This window comes from Nyctibius grandis, chromosome 4 (genome assembly GCF_013368605.1).
Source record: "Nyctibius grandis isolate bNycGra1 chromosome 4, bNycGra1.pri, whole genome shotgun sequence".
Lineage (NCBI taxonomy): Eukaryota > Metazoa > Chordata > Aves > Nyctibiiformes > Nyctibiidae > Nyctibius > Nyctibius grandis.
The window spans coordinates 8,875,306-8,902,328 of NC_090661.1; the positions used below are offsets into that span (position 1 = coordinate 8,875,306).

Sequence of the window (27,023 nt, forward strand, 5' to 3'; positions counted from 1 at the left end):
TCTGTGGACTGAAATGAATTATTTTTAGCAGCATTAGATATATTCACTGCCACAGGTTACTTTTAATGGTAAAATACATACTCTGTAGCTCAGATAAAATAATTCTCTGAGATAACACTGATTTAGGATTAGAGTGAGAATAGATTTCACTTTCTCATGTTAAACTAATTCCAAATTAAGATTTAAATTAAAAGGTTAGAAAGAGGTCTCAAAAATAAATCACGTTGGAAGCTTCACAACTTCATTATTGTTTGTCTAATAAACGTCAAGCTTTAAAAATTATACTCTGAAAAGAAAAAGAAACTAAATGAAAAGCAGTATTCAGAAAGGAGCTTCGCAAAGATGTTTTAATGAGTAAGTTAGATTCCACAGTCACTTAGTGAGGGTAATAAGGTACAAAAGGCTATGTAAAATCATTGTAAATAATGTAAATGCAAATGATGCTAGAAATGACAGAATTGAGTCTGCTAGACCAGAAGGCATTTCTGAGGCTACTGTTGAAAGATACGCTTACTGAAATGAAAGGGGAAAAGGATACATGACCAGGTTGCTGCAATCAAGATACTCCATCACTGATCAGAAATACAGCTAGGAGTTGATTTTTTTTCTTAGGTATGTAAAGCAAATCAGTTAAGGGACATGAGTTAACCAGCTCATTTTTAAGCACCACTTAGTGCAAAGGCTACAGATATTGATTAAATTGGTTTTAAGTGCCTTATACTAAGAAGTACGCTGTTAAAGAACTAGATAACTAGGCAATTTCCTATTGTATTTTTAATTAAAGATAATGTTTTGAGCTTGGAATTGAAACGTGAGAAAGTTAAAGAAGTAATTATTGAATTAAACTAGTGCTTTTTAGTACCGTCTGCTGAGTGGAATGCCATTCTGGCTTAAAAGCCTCATATAAGCAGCTAAAGCAATCTTTCACACATGTAATAGATACAACTGTTTAATAAAAAATGAATGAAGATCTACTCATACCCTACTGTGAAATAGTTATTAGTTTCTAGTATAATACATGAATTTGCATCTGCTAAAGAAACGCATTTAAATGGTAAAGAATGTTTGACAACTGATAGTTACATTTCATGAGTTAAAACAAAAATATTTGTATTGCTTTTAAATTCACAAGTAAATAGCTGTCATCATGCCAGGCTATAAAAAGCTTATTTCTATGTCTTTATGGCATGTAATGATGAATGGAACCACACTGTTTATACTTTTTTCAGTAAATTTTGATCTCCAAGTACTGGCTTTTGAGGGTATGTTGATACATGTGTAATCAGTGCTTGAAGAAACGGGAAAATATCAGAGTAAAATTGATTCCACCCATGTCAGCGATGTACTTTTTGAAGACTTCAGTGAAACTAGTATTATATTTCTTGGGCTTTACATGGTATACACATTTTTTGTCTTTCAGGAGAGGGAAAATGTTGGCAGCCCTACAATAATGAATAACACTGGCACTGAAAAACTTTCTTCCTTCAGGAAAGAAGGACTCCTGAGGCAAGGGGGCAGCTGGTGTACTGATATGACTTTGCCTATAGTGCTGGCCAACATTGTCTCCTTTTTCCTTGTATACCCCCTTTTTCTATCTGAGTCCATCTGTTGTCTCTTGTCTGATACTTAGATAGCAAGCTCTGTGAGATTTAATTCAGAAGCCTTTGTTTTGTTTCATATTTTAGGTGACTCCTGACCATGAAATTCTGGTCCATAATGTGGACCAGAATTCGCTACTCTGTGAACATTACTGTCTCTATGTCTATTAAAATGAGTACTAATATTCTGTGTATTTCTACTAACTCCTGTTAATTAGTAATTTAATTTAAGCATTACGTGATTTTCATTGAGTTTTATGTAGTAGTTACAACACACAAAGCACCAGGAGATATCGGAGTGAAAATGGAACTTTTACTATTATTCCAGCATTGATCTTAATAGCTGTATACGTAAGAAACTTGGTAAATAAAATATTCAGTGTGCAAATTTTCTTCAGTAATCAATAAGCATCTGGAGCCATATTCATCCTAGAAGTAATTTTACTGACCATAATGGATTTGCACCAGGAATTCATTTAGCCAGTATTGCTTGTGTTGTGTATAACTGTCCATTGGCTTCCTTTCTACAGTCAGATGTTAGAAAGTTTATGCCCAGCCCTGATGCGGTGGATCCCCCTGGCCTGTTCCTGGATATATTATGATTAATGGCTAATCATGCTGGTGGTGATAATAATCGTATTTTGTGATTAACAACTACAAAGAGGAAAACAAGGTATAAAAGGAAACTCTACAAGGTACAGGGAGGAGAGCAAAACTAATAATGGGACTGCTTTTTTGCTTGTTGACTGGAGTGTGGCATGTGGTACCCTGTGTGATGCCCACCGCTGATGCCAGGAGACTGTGCTGAACAACGACCTTCCCTCCGCCTGGGACGTCTGTCGTGTGGGGAAACCCACAGGATTTCCCTCCAAGTAATGACTCCACTTCTATGGTCTGGGACACCGCTTCCCAAGACCTCTGCATGTCCTTTCCCATGCTTTGTAATCTCTGCTTAAGTATAAATGATAAACAAGTGAATAAAAACTAACTATGCGTGTGTACACTAAGTACTTATGGCTCAAAAATAAATACCTTAAAACACATTCAATGAATTAAACAGTGCTGCTTTTACTCTGTAAGGTTGGTTGAAAAGTCCATACCTGTTGATTAAGTAGTGCTTTTTTCTGCTCTTTTTCATGCCTTAATTTTGGGGTATTTCAGTCTGTGCTCTAACAGTTGCACTTTTAGCTATGACCTTGATCTGCTTTTAGGTATTTTTGTGAAACATGAGTGATAGGTGATATATTTCTTCACAGGATGCACTTTAAACTCATTTTGAGGTATTATCCAGAATAAGAACTATAGATTACAGTGTTTAACATTTATGAAATTGAATAATAAATTCAATTGAGTAACAAAGCATATTTTTAATTAAAAGATCTGGCTACTCTCAGATGTACTATTTATGTAACACATGCCAGTTCATTGTCTTACTGGGAGTTGCAGTTTGTATTTAAAAAAAAAATAAATCTGAAAATGGTGTTGTGGTTCAGTGCACGTATTAGAACTGTAGAAACTGTGTTTTCTAAGTGACAAGTACAGTGTTGACAAAAATAACATATTTGTAGAAGGACCTCCAATATCCTGTTTTCTGGAGACCTTCAGTCTGTTTTAAGTAGCATCTGAGACTGATGCTGTGGGCCTTTTCTTGTGCCTCTTTGTCCTGATGGCAATTCTTCCATTATTTGTGATCCCCTCCAAGAGAAGCTACAGCAAAATCATTTCATTGTTGTTGCAAAACTGTAAGATAACATTAAAACTTTTGCATGTACACATTCAGTGAAATCTCATCCTGATCTAGCAAGGCTCAGGTCTTCTGACATAACAATAATGTTTGATGCTTTGCAGTCTGTCCCTTCATTTTCTCACCTGTTGTATCTCATCGCCGTTCGTTTTAGTGTTGAGCATGACACGATGTCTATGACCATGTTTTTATTTATAGATACAGATTTGCTATTTTCCTTTCCACTTCTGCTCTGCCATCTACTTTTAAACATCGGATCATATATAAGTAGGGTTGTACTCTCTGTTCCAATAACAGAGAGCGGTAATTATATCAAAAGATGATAAAGCCAGAAAAACAAACCGATTTCCTGTCTGCCTTCACCCCAAATCTAATTAAAATGTTATATCGGTAGACATGTCATCTTCAAAAACTGATACTGTGATGATATTTTAGTGTATTTTACACTAAAATATTTGTTGTTTAAACAAAAGTCTCTGTAATCTAAGTCAGAAAACATGAGCTTTAAGTCTTACTAACAGTATGTTAAAAAAAAGGCAAATGAAAATATTTATAAACCTTTTCCTATGATTAAAATTCTTATAAACTTAAAACGTTACAGGCTGAAGCACCGCCGCCACCAACTGCACATGCAGTTATCTAAGTAGAAATGTTACCTTATCTTCCCCTCCATTGTTTGAAGAGAGATTGCTCAGAGGTTACAGTATTTTGTGGACCATAATGACGGTCTGCTGCTGTTGTTCTTGTGATGTGATACTTTCTGCCAAGTGTCTCATTACTAGGAGTGGACATGGTGTATTTCACTCGGTCAAAACAATTCCTTAAACTACTGCTGAACGTCGCGTTTTCCTTTGGAACAGATTTGGACTGTTACTGGTTTGGAACAGAAAAATAAGAAAAAATAAGCACAAGTTAGTTTTTTAACATTTGGAAAAATATCGTTAGAATATTTGTATCTCAGAATAAACACATTTGTAGGAAAATATGTTCTTTGCTAAAGAAGGAAACAGTTTTTTCCTTATAATGGGTTGATCTGGTTTCATAACTCATGTAATTAAAATGTGCCTTTTCTGTTGTTCATTCTAGGAGGAGAGTCTCTAATGTGGTAATTTAAATCTTTAGAAGATATTTTAAACTGGTATTTCATTAATGATGTCTCAGAGGGGGAAAATAAGGAAGACTCTAAGATATCTGCTTTTAAAAAGTAGGAGAACATATAGATAAGGTCCTGATGTATTAAACTATTAAGGGAGGGTGTAGGTGAACATTTGCAAGCCATGTGCAAATTGACTCGGGTAAAACTGCTTCTCAGGAAGGATTTGTGCCACTGACAGATTAGTAACAGGACCTTACACCAGTGCAACAAAAGGAGGTTTTTGTTTGTTTTGGTTTTTTGTTTTTAATGTGATTGGACTCTAGCTGCTGATAGCAAAGCCCTGGCTCAGTCCTCAAGTGCTTTCACAGTGAGGTTGGATGGACCCAGGTCCATCCAACGAGGTCTTCTTCCATTTAATTCTAAAATAGGCTTGGATATATGATTCAGTGCCTGCCAGAGTTAAACTAGGCTTCACTCCTGTCTGCTGTGGTTTGTGGGGGAGAGTGATATATTCTCCATTAAGATAAAACTTCTTTTTTTGCCACGATAAAACATCAGCCTAAACTAGGAGTCAGTTAATCAGGCTATTTACTTTAAAAGGCTTTGGAATATGTCCCAAAAGCACAACCCCAGAAATCTTTATTCAAGTAAATAGTTTTCCTGGAGTCAGTAGACCTGCTAATGAGCAACTACTCACTTGAGTAACGCAGGATTATGTTTTAATTCTGTAATTTGACTGCCCGCTTACGTTTAATGACGTTTATTTGTAGGAATGATGCATTTTGGAAAGTGAGGTCAGCTGGAACATTTGTAGTGCTCATCTGTCTGCAACCCTTGATCTTGCAATGTATCAGTCACTAAAAAAAGAAGTGATTACTCAACTGTAAAAATGAAATGGTTGGTAATATTAGTGGATGGTACCCTATGAATATTCTGAAGTGTAGGGTGCAGACATGATGCTCATTTCAAAACAACAGTAAAAAGTACAATATTTTATATTAAAGATTTTACAAATTAGCACTATATCATTGGAATTTTAGTTTGAAAGAAGTTTTTTGTTTTAAAAAGTCATTCTTCTCCTCCATAGAAAAAGTGTTTCAATGTGTTTTTAACTTTTTATGTTAAGTAAAAATACTTTTTCCCAATGTTTTGATGTCATTAATTTGGTAATGGATTATTTTTACTACTTGGGTCCCAAATTAAGTGTAGCTTTTAATACCAGCAATTTTAAAGCTGCATTTTCTTTTTTTTTTTTTTTTAAATCTGGCAGTGTGATTCTGTGTTATAATTCTTATTTTTCATTGATTGCCTTGGATGTTATCTTTCTCAGATTATATCAGATTCTTACAGTTTTGTTGTGTAGTATTCTGCTATTGTAAAATATTATATTTGTCCTTGACAATTGTCTCAAAAATAGAAACATACTGGATTTTTGTACACATTTAACGTTTGTTAATCCTAGCAATCACTTCAAATTATTTTTCTGATGGAGAGAAGAAAAATGTGAATATTAAATATACTTATGTGAAAGACACTCAGACACCACAAAGGGTAATAGCTACATGAAAACAGCTAGTTAGAAAGACTCTTGCAAGAAAATCTACAGTGTCAAACTCCAAATTTACATTATCATGATACATTTCATGAAGATACACCCTTTCCTTGTGGATCTCCTGAGGTATATGCCTGAGGAATGATCTACTTCTGTGGCTCTTACAAAGAGGAAAAACAGACTGAAAATGAAAATATAGACTGAAAAATACAATACCCTGATACATTATCATTTACAAGATCCAGTGAAGATGTTTAAACTAATCTGTAAAATATCTCACTCTTTATGGTCCTCTGTAAATACAAACAAGAACTTGACATAGTTTAAGACACAGTGATGAAGCATCTGGCAAATCCACACCTATTGATATAAAACGAGCACAAGCAGAGAAGCATTTCACAGTATCCCCAAACAAAATAATCTGTGACAATTGGCAGGGTGCCATTTTTTTGGAATATAGTTGTCCCGGTTGGTTTTTTCAACAACTGTGGCACTTGAAAGAACAATAGGGTTGAAAACAAACAATTACTTTACAAGAAAAAAGTTCTGCAAATCCTAAATTGAAGTGGTAACTATTTATGTAATTTCAAGATAAACCCTTGATATTTTTCCACACCTGTGTTTTTTCTGCTGCTTGATACATAAATGTTACTCTTCTATAGTGTAGTCATACCGCCTTTCTGTGATTGTGTGAAAAATAAGGGGATTAGCATTTTGGTTTGGATGAGGGGTGCATTTCTGAAGACATACTCTTGTGAACCTTAATTTACCATGCTTTGGTTGCATCACAGAGCAACCTTGGACTGAGCAAACCATGAGTGGATGTTAGTATTCATTTAGTATGGATAGCAGGTCCTCAGCACCAGCTCTTCAAATACACTTCTATTGGGTTGCATCGGAGGAAATGTCAGAGGTTTCCTGCAGTTTGTTTTAATTTTTCAATGAAGAAACATAACCTAACAATTCTTTAAGGCTGTTTTTTTTTGTCTTTGGTGAGCACTGACAGTTTTTTTGGAAAGCTGTAAGTCCTTGCACAAAATCGTCTGTTCATTATTTTTCTTAAAGAAAGCGTTCATTACAAAGCGAGAAGAGGCAGTTCATCTCAAGTCAGCCAGCTTTTCTCTACATGATAACCAAAAAGATTTTAAAGATTTCTTCTGCATTTCCTAAGACTTACCATTTTAGTCACCCTGTCATTATCTTTGCATGCAAGACAAGTTAACTTCCTAAGAGTTACCATTAACACTTGGTAGAATTTGAAATAGCAATGTCAGGATGGTGTGTGAGGTTCCTTACAACTGGGTTTTAAGGGCTGAGGAGGAAACAAGCAGAAAGACGGGCAAGCGGAAGAACGTTTTCAGTTTGGTTTTCTTCTTTGGAGGAGCCACAGGAGTGGATCGCTCCTCATGCATACCTTGGGAGATCCACAGGGAGTGGTGATATCTTCATGAAATGGACATCGGCATGAGCATGCCCCTTGAACAAGGCCCCAGAAACCACCACTAGCCCATGGAAGGTGTCTTCTGTCCTTTGCAGCTTTTAAGTCTTATGAAGGAGCCAGGCTGTTTAACTTGCAAGTTAAACAGCAAGCAATAAACAAAATGCCTCCTCTCCTCCCTCCTTTTTTTAGTCCTATATTAAAGCTGTTTTAGTAAAGAAAGTATTTTGACACAAAAAAAAATGATGTGGAAATAAAAGCTGAAATTTGTGTTTGAAAATCCCTGCTTATTTTTGCAAATGACTTAAATAATGTAAACTGCATAGAGAAACCCATGTGAGTTTTTTAATTGGGGAAATACAGGGCTTCTCAACTGACCTTCCAGTTATTGCAAAAAGAGCAAAGTGTATGTTTGCTTTAAATTTGAAAGTCATTTTCCATTTACACCCAGCAACAGAGGGTTGGATTTTGGGTATGTCTAGCAAACAAATCTATGGGGAGGGGATCTGGGGAACTTTGAACTATGTTTAGTTCAAAACTATGTTTAGTTCAAAAAACTATGTTTTTTGAACATGATGGTAATCAGTGGAAAGTGTAAATTTAAATTTTTATGTTTTAAAAAAGCACTTTTTATCAGTTTAACTCTGATCCCGTTACAGGTTTCAGCAGGAATTTAGATCTTGAAAAGTTTTAATCCAAGTGTACCACATTGAATGCTTGTTTGTCATAGTATGTCATACTTCCGTGACAGTTACATCAGTTAAAAAAAAAAAACAAACCTGTAAAGTAATACTATAATTTGAAATCCTACCACAAATTAATTCTCTGCTTAACAGATATTGCTGAATACTGTGGGAAAGACTAAAGACTATGGCCTGAAAGTTTAAAAAAAAAAATAAAAATTGAAGTGGAACCTTCCCCTATTCCACCCTCCTTGTGTTGATCTGTACTTGCTGCTCATGCTCTTCAGGTCAGGTTGCTCCAGCCTGGATACCTTCAGTGGTCACAACAACGCGTTGCCAACCAGCATGCTTCTGAGTTGTTTGGATTTCATAATTTCTACCCAGAAGACTAAACTGAAGTCTGTGCAGCAATACCTACAAGGAAAAACCCTGCCTTCCTCTTTGTGTTAGCTCTGACATACACTGAGTGTTGTCCTGAGCTGATGCAACTCAGCCAAGAAAACCCTTTTTTTGCTGGGCGAGTTGAATCTGCTAAATGGGAGTTTCAACGCCAGCAATGGAGAGTTATCACTGGGATAATTTAACTGGGTGTGTGGAGAGCAGATCAAGAAAATTCTGAGAGACCGGTTCTCTCCCTTTTCACAGTGATGAACTTTGAGTGTGGCTTGCTGTTTCATGCAATTGCACCCTATGTTATTAGCGACTGAGTGAAGGGCCTGGTGGATGGAATTACAGCCCTATGGTCTTGCCTTCTCCCATCCTTATCTATGTGGTTTTGCTCATCTGGGCAGCTCTCATAGCACAGCCTTGTTCAGGACTCAAGTTCGTTCAAGAATTAAGAGTCCAGCTGATATAAACAACTCATAAGCTGGTACAAACAACTCATACCGGCTGTAAAAAGTGTTTTCATGATATAGGTTATAGCAGTTTGATGAGTAGAACAAATTGTTCTAGCCAAAGCATTTTCTGACTGGGACTACGCTTGGGATTTTGATAACAAAAATAGCACAAAATGTCATTGCTAGGTGTGCTGCCAAAAGCTTGTAGCCTGTGTTTGTCCTCAGATCATCTCTTTTTGCTGCATAATAGGTTACATCTATTAGAAATATCTTCTTCTATAACTTCTGTTTCTTCTCTCCACTCTGAGCACTCACACCTAACTCCTGCTTATCCTCTGCAAACGTATAGAAACAAGGAGAAACAAAGAGCCTATGGAGGTGTGTGTTTCAATGCTGAAGTTTATAAATGAATCTAAATGACATGGGCCTCTTTCCACTGAGTTGCTTAAGTACTTTGAAACAAAACACTCCCCTCCAAATGGTATCAGTAGTACACATTACTTACAGGTGTAACAGAAGTTTCCTTATTAACCCCTCAGTTGCCTGCCAGCACAAATGTACCTGCCAAGAGAAAATTAGGACAAGGAAGCTTTTACTGTTTTTCAGATGACAAAAAAATCGTGCGAGGGCTTCTCAAACCCAGTTGTATTTAACCTCTGATAGAAATGTTCATCAGAGCGTTTAAAACTCACTGATACATCTTATGTAGACTTACTGCATGTTGTGGGTAGTTAAAAACCCTTCTGTGGTCAAAGTAAGCCTTACGAGTAGTTGACTGAAGGAGGAGATTCAGCACTTTAGCTTGCAGTGGCACTAGCTGGACCTTTCCTGTTGTTTGGGCCCTTTAGTCCTAAGTATGATGAAATTTGCACTGAGCACAAGGAAGCCTTTAATCGAAACAGCTCCCAAGTACCGGCAAATAATGGATCTTCAGAGGGATGCTGTGCTCCACAAAAGCAACTGAAGGAGTTTCAAAGAGATTCAAGAGTTTGATTACACGTTGAGGATACTCCTGTTGCAGGCTGAGTGGAAGTCTAGCTTGATCTAATTAACAAAAACTGGAACATGAGGACAAAACTGACAGTGGTGAGATTTAGCAAACGTCACCAACTCAAAACTCCAGAGGGAGACCAGTACAACAGGAGTGGTTAAACACCCCCAAATCACCCGCTTTTTTTCTAAATCTAAATTTAAATCTGTTTCTTAAAGTTGACAAAAATTGTGCAAATGTGTCAGTGGAGCATTGGAGTCATAATTTTGTCTGTTTTTAGAGGATCAGTATCATTCAGGTTTACAACCATATTTGGATCGCTTTGGTTGTCAAACTATAAGAAGTTGCATGGTGAAAAATAAGAAAATAGCTTGAAATAGTTCCTAAAAGACAGCTGTAAAGACTATGTCGAGACTAGTAGCTGAGAAGGAGGATTTTTTTTCAGTAGCATTTAATTTGGGGTGCGATATATGCCAATTTATGTTTATGGATGAAATATACTTACAGATTGAATCAGTATGTACTTAATGCTTTATTTTGTTAAGTCGTTTTAGAGCTTGTATGGTTAAGTAATCAACAACAATAAACATTTTTGTTTATCAATATTTAGTCTTTTAAAATAGATTATATGTTAATAAAATGTGCATCTGAATAATTCTGTAGGACATTGTTTTTTAGGAGATCTGTGAAGAGAAGCTTGATTAGTATTTATAAAATCGGTAAGCAAAAAGATGTGATGAACGGCTCTTGAGAGCTATAATTTACTAACATTGACACCCACCTATTTTCCCCCACCCCTAAATTATATGTCTCATTACTTACAAGACTGAGTATTGGTGGTGTCACAGTAGTAACTCTGATGTTAGGTTTTAGTACTTCCATATAACTCCTCTGTCTTCTCCAATTAATTAATTCAAATTCTGATTTAGCATCCTAACAATCTTTGTTACAAGGATTGGACATAAATAAAGGTTAAAATCAAGCAGACGCACATTGCAAATACTGGACCAAGTAGTGAGAGAAAAATAGGAGAGTACATGTAGTTGTGCAAGTAAATAAAGAAATTGTTGGTTATTTTTGGCAAGAGGTGGAGGAGTACGTGATGTCCAGTTGTAGCTGTAGCCGTGGATTTATCTCGGGGCTAACTACTTTATAGGCACACAGAAATTCCTTTTTTGCCCCACATCAGCTGAATACTATTTAGGGTCAAGAATGCTTTTTGCAGAAGTTGACCAGTCCTACAACCAACCACTAATATTTAAGTGATGTAGAATATTAGAGACATGTTGTTACTGAGGGTGTATCCTGTTATTTCGTCAAGAGTTGAGCAAAGCAAAATGCTAAACTGTAACGTGGGGCACAAAATGGTCATTACATTTGCTCTGTCCTGTTACTTGTATAGCAAAGGGTGCGTTTGGTGGTACCTGGCTAACATGGCAGGGACTGCTCATCCGGGAAAGATGGCAGACCAGCTCTAGAAGGTTGGTGCTTCAGTTATTTCTCAGGGCTGCGTAGGGGAGCCTCTTTATAAAGAGCACTCATTTAAATGAATTTGGAGTTCACACGTTCATTCTCACATTGTCGTCTTCTAGGCTGCAGGTCTTGAGTCAAATCTTTTTCCTGACGCCACTTTCCTCATCATTATGTAGCTGTGAGGACTATGGGAGTTGGCAGCTAATGAGATGGTGAAGCAGAGCTCACCATTTGGTGTTTGATGATTAGGATTGCCGTTGCTGGAGGACTGCTAGGGGTTTTACAGGTGCTCCTCAGGGAGCTCTCCAAAAGCACGAGGTTGCCTTCCTCCAGGTAGTGACAGACCGGGATGGGCAGAGGAGAATTAGGGGTAGGGGCATCTCAAGGTGTCCTCACATGGCTTCCCAGGTGGATCGTCAGCTGGCGGCGAAAAGGCAGAGGGTCCTACCTCGGCCCTGTCGCTAAGCTGCTGCTAGGGGAGATTATGGCCACACACCTGCCTCGCCCCACCGGTGCGGCAGGGCGGGATAAGCGCCCGGCATTACTTACAGCGCCGGCTTCGGCCCAGCCAGGGGAGCTGTGACCGGCGGGGGAGCCCTTAGGGGCTGAGAGGGCGCGGGGCGGCCGCGCCGCGCTCGGGAGAGGGGAACCCTCGCAGCTGGGGGGCGGCAGCTGGAGGGCGGCGGCGCGGGCGGCTCCCGGCTGCGGCGGGCGTCGCACGGCGGGGCCGGGCGGGGGCGCTGCCGCTACCGCCGAGGCGCGGGGCCGGGGCGGGCGGTGGAGCGTGCGGGCGGGAGAGCCCCGCAGGCTGGGCCCCGCTGGCTGGGCGCGGGGCTGGGGCACGCCGGAGCGGGGCTTCGGTGCGGCGCGGCCCGCAGGCCCCCTCCGCAGCGCTCGGCGGGGCCTCCTCCCGCAGCTCTGGGGCGATGGGCGGCGGCGGGCGCCGCTAGGCCGCCGCGGGCAGGGCAGCGGCGGAGGCGGGAGGAGGCGGAGGAGGCGGCGGCCGGGGGCGGGCTGGGTCCCTCCCCGGGAAGATGAGGCGGAGGCCCGGGCTGCCGAGCGGGCTGAGCGGGGGCTCTTCCCTCCCAGCCGCCAGGACAAGATGGCAGCGGCCGAGGCGGCGGCGGCAGGAGCGGCGGGGGTGAGGGGCTGAGCCCGGCCGGAGCGGCTCTTCCCCGGGGTGCTCCCGGAACATGCCCAGGGCGGCGGCGGCGGCGGCAGCTCCAGCTCGGACGCCAGCGCGGCCCGATCCGTGAAGGTGAGCGGCCGGGAGAGGAGCGGGGCCGTCCCCGGCGGGCAGAGAGGGGCGCTGCCTCTGCCCGCCTGCGGCTCTCGCCCCCTTCCCGCGGGGGGCTCCGGGGCGAGGGGCCGGGGCTGACCTCACCCCCCTGCCCCGCGGCGCGGCAGCCGCCGCGTAGGCGCGCTGCGCCGCTGCCCTTGCCGGAGCCTGGCGGGGAGCGGGCGGCGCCGCTTCTTCTTCCCGTTGCCCTCGACGGCGCCTGCTCCGCCGTGACCCCGAAGTTTCCCCTTCCTCAGCGCGGGGAAGCGCCCGACCCTGCCGGCGGGGCCCCGGCTGCCGGGCGAGGCCGCTGCCGCCCGGGGGGGAGAGGCGTGGCCGCCCGACTCGCCCGTTACCGGCGGCGGGGCCAGGGGGGCTCCGGCGGTGCCGTGCCCCCCTCCCTCCCGGGCGCGCCGCGGCCGCCTCCTTGTATGGTGCGCTCGGGCCGCCCGGCCGGCGGCGGCCGCTTCCCCCGCGCCGCGCAGGGGGTCCCGCGGGTGGCGCCCGGGCGCGGCGGCAGCTCCTACCGTTACGGGTCCTGCTCTCGGCTGCCTCCGCCTCGGCTGGCTCCTCGTAGCCCCGGCGGGACCCGACCCCCGTCCCTCGCCCTGACCCCCCCCCCCGGGAGGAGACCCACGGGACCCCCTCCTCTGCGCTGTGGGGAAAGCTGGCGCTGGGGCGAGAGCAGCAAATGGTGCTGAGGGGCCGGTATAAACAAAAACAACTGGAAAGGAAGTTGACGCTTTAAAATTTGGTCAGTTCCCAAGAACCAGCACTGTAAAAACAGAGGGGGTTGTTGCTGGTGGCTTTAACGTAATGATTGCAGCAGGGATTATGCTGGGTTCTGGTTCTTGCTTCGTCGTGGTATCAATTATAAAACTGGCAGATGCCTTTGCTTGTGTTTAACGCTGTAGGAAATAGTAATTTTCTTTTTTTTTTTTTTAATTTACACGAAGCCCTCAATTGTCAGTACTGTGTGCTTACATATGTATATAAATATAGTTCTTTTGAGGCTATAGTTTTGTTACTAACTGTTGCGTCTGCCTTAAAATGTCAGTGCCAAGTACTGCAATGGTTTCCTGTTAACTTGGTAAGCTGTTTCGAGCCTCCCAGCCTTGCCTCCCCAGAAATTATGTGGCATTCTGATGTTTTTGCATCTCTCTGCTTGCATATGACCTTGTTTATTTCAGTTACTTTAGTATCTTTAAATTGTGGGAAAACATATTAATATGAGAGACAATTAAGCTGCAGTTGTTGATAGCAATGCCTATTTCTGTGCTTATTTTTTTTTCCACCCAGTATTACCTCCCATTACATCATTTACAAAAAGTTTATGCTCTGATCGATTTCGCGCAAAGTAGAAAAGCTTGGCTGGAGTGTGAGGACATACTTTCTGACATAGCAATAATTCTGTAACAGAGCTAATTTGCTAAAGGTTTCTATAAGCTAAGTTTAAAATTCACACGGTAACTGTCTAATAAATGTGGCAGCCAGCAAAAAGATTAATTAAGCATCTGGAAAATAGGTCAAGACTGTATTACGAAGTGGCATGGTGAGATCGCAAATAAATAGAGCAAAGTGTTAACGTGGAATTACCGGGAGAAAACCGATACTGATATAACAGCGGTGAATGCTTTATCTGTGCTGCCGCGAACCATTTATGGTAGCGCACTTTGAGATGATGTTTATAATCACGTAAAACAGGAATTAGAGTTTTCATTTAATGCGCTTATTACTGGGGACTTCTGTTGTAGTGCGAGTTCTGCTGCTTGCTCAGGGTGTGGCGTTCGTTGTGCTTGTACATTATTTTTTCATAGATACATTTGGCTAGATGCTCTAATTCAGGCTGTGGTGGTGTGTGGCTCTCCTGGTTTGAGGGCACTTTGTAATCAGAGAGATTCCATTAGCTAGAATAGAGTTTCATTAAAAAAATCACTCAGGAAGTTGCCGCTAACCTGGGGTCTCTGATGGTGCCTGTGATTTTTCTTTGTTTCAGGTTTTTTTGTGTTTGCATGTTTCCTCCCTCCTATCTTTCAAACAACTACGTACAGAAACAGGGAAATGAGACTGGCTCCTGCAAAATGAGATGCCAGAGACAAAGACAGGGTGTGGGGAGGAAGAGTGAGCTTTCAACTCATCTTACAGAAGTTGACACAACTGATAGAAATATTAGGATTCATGTGTGCTGCTTTTCTTGTTGTTACAGCAGTTGCTTCAAAACAAATGTTGGTTTGGAGGTGATTTTTCAAAAAGCATCTGTCAGATTGATTGTGTCTGTTAAAGGGGATGGGAGGCTGAGCAGTGCCTTTAGAGGCAGGGCGTTAGCTTACCAGCTCCTGGGTAGAACAGAATTAACTATGCTTAATTCTTGTGAAAATCCCAACCTAAACGTGTAGGAATGTCAGGCTGCGCTTCTGCAGGCTTGTGTCTTTAGGGATGCACCTCCCTGTACTATTTTAAGGGATGGACTCTTCCTGTTTTTAGAATAGTTTTCTTTTTAACAGTATATATTCTCTTTCTTGTATTTTCCGTTCTGCCAGTGTGCTGATTATAGCAACAAAGATCCTTTTGACAAAACGGTGCGTTTTGAAACAGGAATTTTGTAGTTGTCTGTCTGATGTGTGTGGGGGGGAAGAAAAGCATTGGCCACGGGCACAGCACTGTCATTTGAGGCTGAACATGTATTTCAGAGGAATGTTAAATACAGAAGGAAAACTTCTTTTAGTTGAGCTAAATTTTGCTGTTGCAGTGTGAGGTCTGTGAGGTATTGTGGCATCTGACTGCAGTGCACGTACAGAATAGTTACGGTAGGCAGTATTGCTTTCTGCACAGAACATTGTGGAAAAAAGCAGAGAATGTCTATGTTGTTTGGGTTTTTTTAAAATTAGACAAGCCTTAGCTTCTCTGAATGTATAATGATTTCATTCCATAGGCAGAAGCATTACAGCTGAGGTGAACTGCTCTATCGACTGACAGAGGTATGAATCCGGTAGGGCAGGCCTGAGAGTAACTGGTGATACTGGATCGAGGGAAGAAGCAGCATGGAAGTAGGATGTCCTCGTGGTGATACCAGCACTCCTCAGTTAACGTGTTCGCTGTTGAATTTTGTGAAATAGTATCTGCCTTTCATACCTCGAAAAAGCTTGTTTGTACCTCTTTGTGTTTTCTGAGTTTCTTCAATTCCCTGATGGTGTTACAGTGCTGTTACAAGAGAATTTCAGAAGTCTTGGCATAGGATTAATTTGATGAAGAAAACATCCTTAGTGCTTCTTCATCAAAACTGTGAAGCTGCTGTAGATGGGTTATGTAAACTCACAGCTGGTCAAATACTTATTTTCAGCTGGTCTAACTGTTAAATTTTCTTGCCTTTGAAAATAAGGGAAGTAAGAGTTGAGCTTGATGCTGGGGAGCTTTTACTAAGTTAATGTTTCTGTTCTGAAGTCATTGAAATATTATTTTTCGTCAGATCTCTTGACTGAGAATCTGAGATGGAGTGGAAAATAATGTATTACTTTCAATCCAGGTCTTGGAAGAAAAGCACATTCTTCAGGTGAAGTATGAGATGGGTCTCTAGGTGTCTGGTTCTGTATTTCAGAACTCAGGCTGGGTTGTGTGTGAAACCAAATATGAAGAATTCAGCGAGGATGAGCACTGAGTGTGTTGGAGATCGCTGATGAGTGTGCAGTGCACCTTGAATGGCCATGCTAACTATATTTAAAGCAACTTTCAAGAGCTAGTGCTATGAAATGAGTTAGCAATGGGTTGCCTTTTCTGACTCGTACAGGCAGTGAACACCCTCTATTTGACCTGAAATAACCTATAATGAAGCATAAAGCCTGGAAAATCCTGTTACCTGTTCTTGGCTTCACCTGCCCCCCCTCTATAGACCATTTTAATTTAGAGCCTCTATGTCTTTTACAGATTTCTAGGGTAATTGAAGCTGTTTCTCTTCAGAGGCACTAATTTTTGAGTGACAGATGAGCAGAGGAACAACATGTAATTGTGAAAGTGGATTTTAGTCTGTGACTTTTTGATAGCATAGTACTTCCTACAGGGTAGGTCCTTATTTTTTTTTCTTTTTTTTTCCCCTTAGTTCTTTTATTTCAATATAGTGAATGTTGGGAAAGATGGCAAGAATTGGTGTGAGTCTTGCTTTTAGATGCAGTTTGGGGATAATATTTGTACAGTTTTATAGTCTTTTTTCACATTATGTCACTATTTTCTTTTTTATATAGTGTCTTAATATTCCACTTCAATTTTGAGTGGGTAACTTTCTAACAAAATGGGGTTAATCTCTAGCTTAGCAATTTTGCTTGAAAATGGAAGAAGAGCCAAATAACTGGAGTGTTTTTTAAGCAAGTCAATTCAAGTAGTTTCATTCTGATTTTTTTTTTTTCTTATTCAGTGACTTGCAATCAGTTTAATTTCAAAATATCTCTCCCTGTGTTCTTAACTTTACATATTTAATAGTCCCAGCATTATGTAAACTTTTTGTACAGTCTTTTTTCACCTTGTGTTTTCAGGAAAAGTTAGAAAATATTCCTTTTTGAAAGTATGGCCTTTTCTTCAGCTCTGTTGTGTCCTACAATATTGGGGTATAACAGGATGAAGCCTAGAAGAATGTTGAGTTCAAGTTCCAAAACACGGCAATAAAACAAGACCCAGTGAAATATCCAAAGACAAAACAGATATAAGAAATATTTTTGTATATTTTTAGTATGATCAAAGCTACAGCAACTATCTCAATCTTAAAAAAGTAATTGGATTCTTATGTACAGAGAATTATTATTGCATGTTATGAGTGACTCTCATCAAAAAAACCTATTTTTTAAATCAGTAATCTTGAACTCGTGACTTTTCCATTCTTGCTAAAATAATAGTTCTAGAAACCTATTTTAGTGCTTTTTAAAGCATGTTACAAATTAAATATGATTAATGCTTTTCATGTAAAAAGTCAGCTATTGTCAAATGAAAATCCCTTCATACTTGTGCAAACAAGACTTGCTGAATCTGTACGGCACCACAGGAACTACCCATTCGGAGTAAGTGGTGGAAAATTTAGGGACAAGAAAGCTCAGGTCCTAATACCTGTGCAGAGTCCCGTTAACAGAGCAGGGTCTGGCTACAGGTGGGAGATGCTCACAGCCACTTTCCATGCCTGTCGGAAACCCCTCTCTGTAATCCACCGACCCGAGTGTTCCTTGCCCTTCTCTGTACCGGAGGCTGTGCTCCTTAAGGTTACTAGACTGTATTGTCCTGCAGCTGGTTTTATGTGACTGGGACACTTGCCTTCCAAGGCGTGAGACTGGCAGGAATTTAAATCGCTGGGTGAGACAAGATTTTTATCACAAAGCTGAAGCTTGACTGTTGCCTTGGGGCAAGTGGTGTCCAGTACCTGAGAAAACTTGCTTTGGGTTGTTTTAGGAGTTTTACTTTAGTTTTACTTGACTCTTGGGTAGAAGTTGAACTGTGGGATGGAATTGGGTCTCCTCACCTCGTGCTCACCTTGTCTTGAGGCGTGATAAAGTGAGACTGCAAAACTGGTCCCTGGGCAGGAAAACTGCCCGTAGAACAGCTTCAGCTGGGATTGCGATAACTGGTGCAGCTGCGCTTTGTGTGGGGCTGGAGTGTCTTCATTGCAAAGATGTTTGCTGCTTATATTAGTGTGACCAAATCCCTCCAGGCTGGCTCCCTCGGGTCTTTGGATGTGAACTGACATCTGAACCTTTCCCCGATCCTGCTGGGATCAACTGAACCAAGTGCCTGCCCACAGAAAGGAACAAAAGCACAGGGAGAAAACAAACTCGGTACTGATAATCCATACAAAGTTTATTGTAAGGGAAGCAAAGAAACTTTTTTTTTTTTTGCTGGCGACTTAAGCTCCCTCTGGAAGATAAGAGTAACCACTAGCATCAGGTATTCATAAAAATTATCTATATGCACAATTTTATCTGAAACCTTAGTAATTTACTCTTACAGAAGTAATTTACTTTTTCATATGTAGATACGGAAACACATTTCTCCTCTTCCGTTTCCATGGTCTCTGTTGTTTACTACTTTGTTTTGGTCCTTTTTCAGTGTTTACAAAAAATAGTGTGTTAACCTTTACCTTATTTCACTAGTTTGAGTAAAATGATCTCATTTTTTTTTCCCCCTTCCGTATGGTGGAGGTTTTGCCTGTGTTGGTACACAACAATTGGTGGAACTTGCACAATTTCCAGAAGGCTTTTTATTTGTTTCTCACAAGATTTCTTTCTGCCTCTGTGACTGAAAAGCTGTTAATGTGCATCATTGCCTTGTAAACCTCTTCCTTCCTGTGTTTTCCTAGAAACTTTGGTCATCTGTGACTTCCTACCCTTTTCCTTTCAATTATTCTGTGTTTTTTCTTTTTTTTTTTTTAAATGATTAGAATTGCTTGCATGTCTAAAGTCTGTCTGTTCTAGTTGAGAAGTTTTGTCCACAGCTTGATTTTGAAGATTTAAACTATTTATAGGGGTAGAGGAGGTCCTCACAAGGTCTTTAATTTTTATCACTTGAATCTATTCAATATGGGAATTTTGGTGTTTGGCATCTTACTTGTGAAGCCCTTTGGAAGCAACAGTCTTCATAAGAGAAGAAAAAAGCACTTTGTCTCCTATTTCCTTATCTGTTAATATCAACTTATTTTGTGATTCAGGAAATTAATTGGTATTCAGCCCAATAGGAATGGATTGCTTTCATGAGATTCTAAAGGGTTTTTTTTAATACCTTTTCTTTATGGCTTTTGAAATGATGCTATGGGCTGACGTCTTCCTTTGACTGGGTCAGCTCTGAGCCCTGCAAGAGGATATCGTGGGAGTTTTTCTCCATAAATATTTTGGGACCTCTGCACGACAAGTGCTCTTTGAGACTGAATGTGTTCTTAAAACTCAGTTGAAGAGATGTCCAGGCTTAGGTTTAAAGATTAAAACAAGAGTGAATGCAAAAAGTTTATTTATTGTACAAATAGAAAGATTATTAAATATGGAAGGGAACACAACAGAGGAAAAACTGACGTACATTTATCAGTATTATGCTCTAGCTGGTGGGGTCATATGCTATGTGCAGTTTTGCCTTTTTTTTTTTTTTGCACATTCTTCTGTGTAGTTAAATCAATAAGTTTCTTTGTGTGGGGGAGAGGGAGAAATTTTGTGCACTGGTAGCTTTGGGAAACATTATAATATAGGTTATTACAGTTATTGATTCTTTAGGAGGCAAAAAGCTGAGCCTTCTGTAAGAGAGTATGCATTTCTAATGCACTGAGTTTTGCCGTAGGAAGCACTGCTTCATCCATATCTTTAGAAATCTGAAAAAAGTGATAAATGCCTATTTTTCCCTCATTCTTTCTTTATTGTTCTACATATGACAGGTTTAATTTATACAGCTATTTACAGTAAACAGCCAACGCTATCATCATGATGTTGCTTACAATGAAAGAAAAACACGTGTTATATAAAGGTAAAATATCATTTAAAACACAGTTTCCAGTGAGGAATTTGTATTCTAAAAAAATAAAAATGAGGACTTTGAAGAGTTCTCATTCTCTGTGTGTGTATATATACACATAAACTTTCAAATATACACCTGCTGAGGGGTGTGTGTGTATGTACCTCAGTAAGTATATGTTTGAAAGTTGCTACTGGATGTAGCTGAAGTGAATGAACTGAAGATTGTAGCATTCAAAGATAAATCAAGAGATGTATATTGGATTAGATGTCTTTTTTTTTTTTTACAGTTAAATCAGATTTGAAAAAAGGCTAAGAATTGATATTTCTGTTGCAGAAGGAATTTGAGTATGATGTAGGCATGCTGTCTTGGCACCTCAGTAACTGCGTGATAACCAAGTTCTTGTTGGTCCTATTGGACAAGTGATTATGAGTTTTCATGTATTTGGGGAAAGCTTTAACTCAAATGTTACCTACTGCTGGGTAATTCTCGATGTGTAGGAAATGGTTTCATACACCTCCCAAGCCGTGCTCACTTGGTACAGTAGATCCTGATTTGCAAATTCTTGCATCACATGTCAGAGTCGGTGAGCTCGGTGGGTTATTTGTGTGTGCACTGTTGCAAACTTAATGTGCAAGTCCTGTGGGGAGAACAGTAATTTTGTGCCGCTGTACTGATGCGTTCTTTGTCCGGCTGAAAATCTTTTATAATAAGAAGGTGAAAGATAATTTTGAGTGAAACTCCTCCACGTTGAGCAGTTTAGAGGACTTGATGAAGAATCAACTTTATGTAAGTAGGACGCTTTCGTGGGCATGCAGATGTTCTGGCATACCAGCCATTCTGTGAAAGTGAAGTAGCAATGAGGAAAATAGCCATCTAGATTTATATTCTTGCAGGAGCTGCATTTGATATTGTCTAGAGCTATTCTAAAATGAAACTTCTAAATAAATTTCTTAGCTGGGTTGGTCCACTTCTAATTCTAACAAAAGCCCAGCAGACTAAGAATGCAAAATTAAGCTGTGAAATCAAAATAAAATGGCTGGAAACAAGAATGAAAAATGGCATACAGATTTGTGCAGGAAGGTGTTTGTGTTTTTTTGTTTTTTTTTTTTTAAAAACAAGTGACATTTGAACAGGTGGTTTATCAACAGGCAGTTTGTGCTAAACCCCTCTGTCAAATTTTATTTCTACTTTAGGTAAGGTGGCAAAATCTTCTGGAAATACTTAGAGCAATCAAAAAAGCATGGCTTTATGTCCTACCTCTCTACTCACCTTAATCCCTCTCAATGTATCAAAGAGTGACAGGCAGTAGCAGTAGTTTAAATATGTACTTCGGCACTGTATCGTGCAGAGCCCGAAGGTGTGGGCTCTCCTAAACACCGCTGTTAGGGACTGTTGTTTCAGTGTGCCTGCTGTTTTCAGGTTCAAAAAGAATTAGTCTTTTAAAAGAAGAGATTAGGCTGGCGAAGCCCCGGCTGGTTGAAATGCGCCGTTTGTGTTGATGGTGGCACATTCTGATTTGGAGAGCGTGCCCTTGTTCGGGGCTGGTGGCCGATACTGCGCTGCTTGTGCTTTCATTTCAGTTGCATAAGAGCTTCTTGCCCAGCAGAAAAATACATGCTTGAAGTATTGTTCTATTTGTCTTTTTAACTCTGATTGCAGTCATATTGGCATCACAAGATTTAGCTTTTGATATTTGTGGAAAATATGAATATAGTGATTGTATTCTTCAGTACAAATGACAGCGTTGAGTCACAGGAGCTCACTCTGATATTTTATGTAAAATATGTTTGTGTTCAGTGTATGGCGTCAATTCTGTTTCCAGGCATTGAGACAATGGTGCAATTGAGACTAGTTCACATTACACTTAAACGAAGTTATATTTTCAAGTTCTGGTATCAATGCAACATTGGTAGTGTTTGATTAAAGAAAATCCCAAATGTTGCACAAATCTGAAGTTGGCCTTGTAACCAATTTCTTGGGTAGTAACTGCATTTTGCAACTGCAAAGTTGGATCATTTTACTGTTTGCTTGTCACTAAGACTCTCTCCAAGCTTGGAACCAACCTCTGCCCTTCCAGCCTCAACCTTCACCACTGATCTGTGCAGGACTGAGGTTTTGTCAGGCAAAGGCTACCATCAGCTCAGCTTAGTTTTGTTGGTGTACGATGGGCCAGAATTCCTGAGCTCTGAAATATCTTACGTGTTTTAATCAAAGATCGTAATCATTGCTGTTGCCATTAAACTTCTGGGTCTCTGGTTGCTACCCCTAGACCTGGGTGTTGGCTTCCTTGGTGAGCCAGCATCAGAGCTGCCTCTACATCTCACTGTTCTCTGTGGTGGAGTGTGTGTGTGTGCCTGTGCAGTTTGTGTCCGGTATTGCCTCCCTGGTTATGTGAGAAAACAATTCACATGGCACGTGTTACCTGAAACACCTCGATGCTTTCTCCTTTGCTCTGCTCCCTCCCGGCCATGGGTCAGAGGTCTGCTCGCAGAGCTGGTTTCGAGGTGGCCAGGCGGGTGGGATTCTCTGGGCTTGTATCTCTTGCCACTTTGCACTTTCTGGGGATATGTTTTCCTTTATAAATTGGATGAAACCTCAGTTGCCAGTGCTTTGTTTTGAATCGTACAGCTGGAGTCAGGGAATTCCTCAGGGTGAACAGTTCATGGGTATGAAAGTGCTTGCATCAGTACAGCTTGTTCAGCTAAGTATCCAAAATAAACAGTAACATAGAGGTGCTGCTACTACCAGTAATAATGTTTCTTCTGGTGGGGGAAAGAGAGGGCAAATAATTCAGATTTGTGTTTCCTAAATAACTTGAAAAGCTGGTTGGCACCTAATTTAAAAAGAACAATTTTTTTTTTTTTTTACCTGGGAAAAATGAGTGTCCTTACAGTGTTTTCAAAGTGATGCATAATGTAAATAAAACATTTCGTATGTGCTACTGCTCGAGTTGCATTTGCTGGAAGTTACTGAGCTTTTAGAAAGCCTCCCTTGATGCCCAGCCAAGCTGCGAGAAGGGTGCAAGTGTGTTGGAACTGGTTCTCACCGATGGAGGCTTGGAAGAAGTTGGAAAACAAGTTTTCTTGAGTTAAATTGTAACTATAGTATGAGGTGGCTGCCACTGGCTAGGCTTTGCCTGCTGGGAATTTTACTGCAACAGCAGCAACATAGTGATTGCACTTCTCGGGGCATTTAAAAGGGGCTGTTTATCTTGCAGAAGAATTAAGAGTGCAATGTGGCAATTTCTCTTCAACTCTGCTGAAGTGGTCTTACTAACTAGTTACTCTGCTACACACCCCCCTTACTCTCTCATGAGGAAATGTCAATTTATAGTTAATTATTAATGATGGTCAGACCTGGAACAGATTGTGCTTCTCGAGGTTGTTACAGTCTGCCAAATGGATCATGTTTATGAATTTGTCTAGGACTGCTGGAGAAGGCTGGGGACATAATTTTAAGAATCTAGTAAAGAGCATTGTTACAGTTAGGTGAACATTAGCAGGATGTTACCAGACGTGCTCCATTTCACTGAGCATGGTTCTCTTCAGTTTCTGTAGAGAGAAGCTTGGCTGGGAGGGTGGACCATGAAGCACCTCCTGATTATTGTCATTACTTTGTGAAAATGTATGTATTCATATGAATAAAAAATGAATTTACTTATTTAAAATATGTTTACTTCATTACTTTGTTCAGAAGCACAAAATTCACGATTTTAACTCTGATCAAAATTCATACATTTTGTATAATTTAATGTTTACTAAGTCAAGTGCGGACTTCCCAGTTCTCTCTGCTTCAGACTTAGCCAAGAAGACTCACTTCCTTCGAAGGGACCCTATCTAGAGGTAATAATGGTTGGTATGTGTCTCGAGACAGGCTTTCTTTTCTACCTTCCCTGCAGCATTCACTAGCAGCACCTGGCACGTGAGGTGGGATGCAGCAACCTTGGTATGAGAGCAAAGCAAGCTGGAGCACTCCAGGGCCAACTTTAGCTTGTGTGTGCCGCTGCCCGGGAGCGGTCGCTGCGCCAGAGTGAAGTTACGATGGTCGTCTTGCACTTGGGGAATGAGAGGAGAGCTTTAAAAATGTGTGTAGGGAGAACGGATGGACTTCTCTGAGACTAAAACTGAAAATCGAGTCTGAAGCTACTTTGTTAGGCAGAGGCTGCACCTGGTACTTCATGTGGGGGTGATGCTCTTCAGTCCATCTTCTGATGGCTTTGTTTACTTTCAGTTCATTTGTATCCTGGAGTGGTCTTGCAGTGCACACATTTGGATTTTATTTTAAATGAAATTTAGTGGGAAGATGTGCGCCAGCTGCTCATGAATGCTCAGGCCCAAGTACCCTCCCTGACATGAACACAGAATGAGTTTTTTCTTTCCTTTAGCACCAACTGCTTTGCTCTACACATCTCTATCTTCTTGTGCTGCTGGACTTGTTAGTATGGATATAGTCTGGCAAGCTTCAGTTTGTATGAGGAAGCGGGAGTAGTCTCAATAGGAAGTGTGCAAAAAGATGTGTAAGCTCAGTGACATTGTGACAAGGAAGGAAAAGAAATATCCACTCTGTGGCAGGTGAAAATGCAGTATATTTTTTTTTTTTTCACTAGAAGACCAACTCTCCAACACAGTAACTTCACTCCTTCCCGCGTAGCTATCTGTGGGATTATGTTGTAACCTTAATCCCCCAAAATAGTAAAACCCAAACAAACCCAAACCAAACACCACCACCTCCCAATTACAAAATATCCCAAACAACAAAAAAGCCCCCACAACATGGCAATGCTGTTATAGTAGAGGGTGTTGTGGTACTTTCCCTTTCACTTTAAGGTTTGTTGTGCAGCTCTGCTGTCTGGATGTGGGGCTGGGTTTTCATCTGGGTTGGGGGAAGTTAATTCTATTAATAAACTTAGCTTCTCAGAGATGCAGGTCTCCAGCAGCTGGTTGTATTGGGTAGTTACATACTGTTCTGGTGTATTTCATTGCATATATGTTAAAGTATAGTAAAGAGTGCGCTTCTGTCTGAAACGTCTTCTGAGCGCTGTGTATGAGGGCATGGCAGAGGTCTTCAAGCAACCTCAGGTGTTAGGATGCTGCAGGGTTTTAATGTGTCTGTTTCACAGGAAGACCTCATTCATTGGTTATATGAAGATGCTGTAGCTTCTCCAAATGAGATTGCATCTTGAAGTACAGGTTTAAAAAACAAAGAAAATAATGGGGGTAAAGGAGAAGTGTTTAGGGGAAGGTAAGAAATTAGGTGCTTGTACAAGAACTCTAAGACCGTTTTTACTTTTATGGAGTAAAACTTGACATTTTTTGGTTCAGTCTGTCATGATTGCATCAAAAGTTGTTCTTCCAGGGTATGTCATCTGTTTTATTTAGTGATTAATTTTTTTTTCTTGGAGTTGCTAAAAATGTTCTCATAATAACTAAACAAACACTTCTTATCTGAGAACAGAGCTGTTAGTGTGGTTGGAGTTCAGGGTCATGGAGTTAAGCCTGTAAGAAATACGCAGACCTCCAAAGATGATAGCCTAGTTTCTTTCATCCAACTGAAATTAATGTTAAAGAGGAAGCTGGGACTATATGCTTCCAGTCCTCCTGGACTGGTTTGAATAGTATGAGCTATAGAAAACTTACACATTTTTGAATGCCAATGGTCCCAACAGGCTCAAGTAAGGATTTGAGTGGTCCTCTGGCCGTGCTAGAGGACTGTCCTCCCCCTGTGCTTCCCCCCACTGTGTTGTTGTCCTGTCTTCAGAAAACCTCTTTAGTTGCAGTGTATGTTTATTACTACTTTATCAAAGTAATCGTCTTAATTTCATGCCATCAGCTGTCATGACACGCTTACATGGACAAATACCTTCTTCAGAAGTTAAACCAAGCAAGATGTTCACCATTTGGTTATGGCAGAACCATAAGGAATAGACCTGCTGGGGTTGCTGCAGCTTGACAGACCTCTCGCCCATGGGTCAGGCATCCAGGCTCCTTCCCATCGGGCAGCGCAGCTTTGGCTGCTCGTGATGGACCTGTTTTTGCCCAGGAGGCAAACAGCTTGGTCTGAGCTGTGCAGGTGGCACTGGAAGCTCCAAGTAGGCTTGGACGTGTGAATGCTCTGGGGTGATCAGTGGGTGTTGATTTTGGAGCTCTAAGTAATGTGATCAGGATAAATGATTCCTTTAATTATTATAGCAAAGGAGGTAAGTCTCATAGTCAATAACATGCTTATGCTGTGCACCAGGCGCTTTGTGATGAGGTATGTTATTTAGGAGAGAATTCAAGAACTTGGAGAATTTTTGCCTGTGTTTCGAGGTTGAGAGTTAGTCTTAAATCCTTGGTGTGGAGCAGGAGGCCAGTGGCAATCCCATTATGTTTGGTGATGAGAGAGCCTGGCTGCCGGCCGTCTCCGGCTTTCTACATTGTCTGGCTCTGGGCAAACAGCTTTGGAAAGGAAAGGGCTTTGAAGTTTTCTTCTCCTGCTGGGGCAAAAACCATTATAGGATGCTAAACTGAGGTGATGGTATGATTATTTTAATTGCTCTTAAGGTGTTTAAATTCTAATTTCCATAAATCAAATTGCAGCTTTAGCGTAATTACGTCGTGCGTTTGGTTAGTTTTCGTTTGATCAGAGTCATTGCAATGTCTGGCTCAAGTTTTATGTGACTCGTCTGCGATTTAAATACCTATTGCCAGAATCTTCATGCGCTTGGTATGAAAAAGTGATTTAATTAAGTATTATTAGTATTGAATTCATCTCTGACAGCTGATGGCACTGGTATAAGCCATAGCTTCCCTGAAACCTTGTAGTCATTTACACTGGGGTCCATCCAGTGCCTTTTTCTTAGTGTTTAGCCTTATGTGACATAA

General features: G+C 40.9%; 1 protein-coding gene and 1 long non-coding RNA gene across 3 annotated transcripts in view; one reads left to right on the forward strand and one right to left on the reverse strand.

Annotated features, from left to right (window-relative positions):
• Positions 1-284: 284 nt before the first annotated feature.
• On the reverse strand, positions 285-13,350 carry LOC137662903 (uncharacterized). Of its 2 annotated transcripts, none has more exons than XR_011048072.1 (4): positions 13,221-13,350; positions 9,456-9,511; positions 3,999-4,215; positions 285-3,338 (listed from the first exon to the last, which is right to left on the reverse strand). It is a non-coding gene; the product is annotated as an uncharacterized lncRNA (long non-coding RNA). The 2 variants fall into 2 exon arrangements; XR_011048073.1 differs by lacking the exon at positions 13,221-13,350 and adding an exon at positions 11,366-11,855.
• HIPK3 (homeodomain interacting protein kinase 3) overlaps positions 12,439-27,023 on the forward strand; it is a 77,248-nt gene continuing 62,663 nt past the window's right edge. The window contains exon 1 of the mRNA XM_068399642.1: positions 12,439-12,672. The gene's annotated coding sequence lies outside the window, so the exon portion shown is untranslated. The remainder of the gene's footprint in view (positions 12,673-27,023) is intronic.